We start from the raw sequence: 4,647 nt of genomic DNA, 5'->3' as shown, positions 1-4,647 counted from the left end.
TGACAGTAACATATTTTGACCTCTTTCCACAAATATAACCGCATCCGCTCCGTCCTGCTAGCCCAGGGATTTCACTGGTAGCAGAGCGTGGTTACGTTTGTGTTCTTGCCATTTCAGTTACTGTTAGTTACAATTTTATTTCTGTTCTGTGACACCACATTGTTTTGGGTGTTGATTGTTTCAGGTGTATTGTAATGGCGGTCAGTCAGAGTCCGGGGATCGGCCTGCTCAGGAACATCTTGTTTACGAGTTGGAAATAAGGCGCCAAGCTACTGAGAGCAGTGATTCGGATTTAGTGGCCCGTTTAGGTGCTGCCGTTTTTCAGCCGGTTGACGTCACGCCGGCGGTGTTGGGTGAGACAGGAGCGGCCACTGAATTTTTGTTGAAGGCTGTTAGGGGCCTTGAGGACACTATTTGCGTTTTGGAAGGCACTCAACCTAGTGCCAGTCTATTGGATAGGGTGTAGGCCCAGTTAATGTATTTAACAAATCGGAAAGCGGATTTGGGCATGTTAGCTTTGGAAGATCACCATAAAAAATTAGCCGCCGAATTGGGCTCTTTGGTTAGTGCATTGCAGTTTAATGTTACGCGTTTAGATTTGGTGAGAAGAGGATTGAGGAGCGGAACTTGCTGTGTTCGGGAGAGGGCGAGAGCCTGCCCGGGATGGTACTGTTACGTCCTCGGTGAAGTTAGACGCAATGTTTGCCAAGTTGCCTAATCCTCTCGTGATATTACTGAATTAGTCGTGGAGTGGCTTGAACAGGTCGAAAAATTATTACGGTTGTCGGTTCGTCTTGAACTTTATGCTTCTCCCTTTCGTGGTTCCACACCAAGTAATTTTGTCACTGCCGTACCTGTTAGCTAGAAGTGAGTTGCAGAACCTCCTCTTCCGAGCCATGACTGAAGTGTTCTCCTTACAGCAATTGAGGGAGCTCGTCATTAGGCAGAGATTGACCACCGGAGTTCGAAAACAGCTTGAATGTCGTTACATTTGGGAGATGCAGCGGGATAAAGAGCAGTTACATCAGTATGTGGACAGAGTTCAGACGGCGTCCTTGGCTTTGTTAATCGATTTGCCTGAACAACAGCCGGTGTCTATTGTTCTTAGGGGAATGCGCGTTGCGGATAAGTAGCACTATGTTTTCCGTAATCAGCCTTCAGCTTGGGAAGAACTCCGTGCCGCGGTTGTAGCGATATGGGCGTTGCCGCTTGGATACGATGTATGTCACGAAGTTAAGGGGCAGGCCACCGGCGCTGGCAAGGGAAATTCCGAAGTGTCTGCATCCGCTGAAGCCGTAAAACTGGAACCCCGGGGTTGTTTCAGGTGCGGCAGCACGGCTCACTTGGAGCGCTCTTGGATTCAGCCTCGCGCTCTCAGAGCCAATAAATGACGCCGGACTGGGCAGCTATCTCGTGATCGAGCCTTTAGACGCTGGCGTACCCGTGTTGTCGCTCCCTCTTCACCGCCATCGCCTTACGTTGGTTCTCGAGTAGGTGGCGAACCGATCTGTGCTCTTTCCGATTCTGGTAGCTCATTTTCATTATTGTGCTTCGAGTGGTTTTTGGAAGTTGGTCATTTTACGAAACTTCGGTCGGTGCTTTCTCCGGTGCAGAGATGTCGGGTGGCCAATGACCAGGTGTTGCCTCTGCATGATTGGGTCCGAGGGAGTATATCGATGGGGGATTTTTCCTGGCCCTTGTCATTAGCCTCGGTCAAGGAGCTGCCGGTCGATCTAATTTTGGGATGTGATTTCAGTAAATACTGGGTTATTCTTGGATTATTCTGGGCACACCTTTTTCTTTAAGTTAGCTCCTGTGGAGAAGTTTCTACATCTACATCCATACTCCGCAAGCCACCTTATGTTTCGTTTTATAAGTGCGCTAAACGTATTGTGCATCGAAATGCAGATGCATTGGCCGTTCAGGATGTGGCTAATGAGTTTGATCTTACCCATCTCTCGCCGCATCACGCTTCTCAATTACGGGATTTGTTACAGAGTTTTCCTGAGCTTCTTAGTGATAACTTGAGTGTCACTAATGTTCTTAATTACCATATCCTTCTATCCGACGATAGTCCTGTCAGGCAGCCCCCACGTCACCTCTCACCTCCTAAGGTGAAGATACTGAAGGCGAGAATATCACAAATGCTCCAACAAGGAGTTATTACGCCTTCTACATCTACTTATGCTTCCCCCATATGCCATGTTCCCAAGGATCAGGAGCACTATTTCAGACCTGTGGTTAACTACCGGGTGCTTGAACACTAAGGTTGTCTTCGAATGTGCCTCTGCCTCTGATCTGCATAACTTTTACCTGGTTTGCCGGTACTAATTGGTTTACTGTTCTTGGTTTGAACCAAGCCTGTTGTCAGATTCCATTAGCTGAAGAATGTAAACATGTTACCGCATTTTGTACTGATTGGAATCTGTTTGACAGAGTTCCTTTTGGTTTGGCAACTCGTTTGCTGGATAATATCCTTAGGGACTTGAAATTAGTGTTTGCCTATAATTATTTGGACGATTTAGTCATCTATAGCTGTTCGTTTCAGTCCATTTGGATCATATCCAGAAAGTTCTTTCGAGGTTTCAGGGAGCCGGGCTGACTGTTAAACCCAGTAAGATGACATTAGAAAGGCAGCAGGTGTTCTTCTTAGGTCACCTAGTGTCAGGTCAGAGTATTCGCATCGAACAAGAGCGAACTAAGACCATACGGGCGTTGCCTCCGCCTACTGATAAACGCGGAATTGCTAGGTTCATAGGCATGTTGAACTATTTTAGGCGTTTTGTCCCTAATTTGGCTTAGTTGGCCGCGACCTCAAACGAACAGTGCCGGAAGAGAGTGCGTTTTGAATAAGGACCTGTCCAGGAGCCCGCGTTTGAGTATATTAAGGCAGCTGTAGCCAATCGTCCATTTCTAGGAGTACCATACTTTAATAAAAGGTTTATTGTCCAAAATGACACATCTAATGCTGGTATTTTAGCCGTAAAACTGGCCGTAGTGCCAGATGAGAGGTACGCATTTAATTTGAAGTTAAACACGTGAGAGACACTGAAAATATCCTTGCGGATGTCCTCAGCCGGTAGTTCGCCGAATCTACACCTAGTGAGGGAACCCGGGAGACAGATGGAGGCAGGATTGGGAGAAATTCCTCTTTAGTTTGATGTCGCTCAGCGTCGGGATCAGGACCCTATTTGGCTGGGGAACTGTCGCATGAGTATATTATTAACAGTTGCATTCTGCGTAAAAGGGTCGGGCATGCGAAGCAGTTAAAGAAGTTTGCCAGTAGCTCAGGTGCGCCCGGTTTTTCGGTACTTTCATGATTCGTTGGTGGGTAGCCACTTATAAGTTCCTAAGACTCTGAAAAAAGTCAAAGCCTCTTGGCCCTCCATGGAGCGAAATGTCAGAGAGATGGTATAGCAATATCGGCTGTATAATGTAGTCAAACCCAAGAATGCTCTTCAACAGGGTTTGCTGAGCTCTGAGCGCGAGTCCTGTCCTACGCACAAGCTCTATATCGATTATCTAGGACCCTTTCTTCGTACTAAGAAAGGTCATCGATACGTGTTAGTTACTATTGATGCGTTCTCCGGATTCACTTGGCTCCTTCCGAGCCGTAACGTCACTGCTACCACCACTATTTCTCATTTAACTAAAGTTTTCATTGTTTTTGGCCCCCCTAAGAAAATTGTTAGCGATAATGCGCCGGCCTTCCTTTCGGCTCCTTTCAAGGCGTTCTATTTTCAGAACGGTGTCAAGCATATCACGACTGCGTCGTATTATCCGCAGGCATGCTTTACGGAGAGGGTTAACCGAAATCGTAAATCCGCTTTGATTTCAGAAAACGCCTAGTAAGTGGGACTCTAGTCTTCCTTGGCTTAGTTTTGCTTTTAATACCACCAATCATGAAGCCTTGGGAGCTACTCCCGCCTCTTTGATCCTTTCCTACCCTGTTAATTCCCCTTTTTAGAACTTGTGGGGAATTCAAGATCTAGTTCCTCAAGTCATCAATGAAAACTGGAACCGTGCCAGACGTAATATACTCAGGGTCCATAATAATCAAGGTGAGCGTTACAATCGTAATCGGCGAACCTTTAGAGGGAGGCTAGGAGATCAGGTCTATGTCCGTAGTTTCCCCAGTAGGCAGCTGCGTGTCGGAAATATGAGTAAATTTACTCCTCATTTTCTGGGGCCTAGCACCAATTTGCGCATTTTAGGCCCGGTGAATCTGCTGCTTAAGGATAACCATTCCGGTAACAAGTACTGGGTTCACCTTAGCCAGGTTAAATCCAGTTAGTTAGTCTGATGGTTAAGTAGCCCCCCCCCCCCCTTCCAGCATCGTGTTTGTTTGAGGGCGGGAGGTTGAGCCGTGGCTGGCTCGTGTTATGCTTCCCATTAAATCTTGGTTTTGGTTGATATTCTGTGATTAGTCTCTCGCGGTTATGCTGTTATCCTCTGTCTCCGTGAGTCGCAGCAGCAGCGCGTATCGATATTAGTACCCTTGTACTATCTATGGCGTCGCGCTTATAGTTTTCCGACTGCAGCGCGTGCGGGTAATGCTGCGGTCCTTTTGCCTCAGAAAGTCTACAAGGAAGAGCTATGTGGTCTACTTAGTTCTGGTGCATACCGGAAGATTAACAAAGATCCTAC

Source organism: Schistocerca gregaria, unplaced genomic scaffold (genome assembly GCF_023897955.1).
Source record: "Schistocerca gregaria isolate iqSchGreg1 unplaced genomic scaffold, iqSchGreg1.2 ptg000662l, whole genome shotgun sequence".
Classification (NCBI taxonomy): Eukaryota; Metazoa; Arthropoda; class Insecta; order Orthoptera; family Acrididae; genus Schistocerca; species Schistocerca gregaria.
This window is presented reverse-complemented; position numbering follows the sequence as displayed.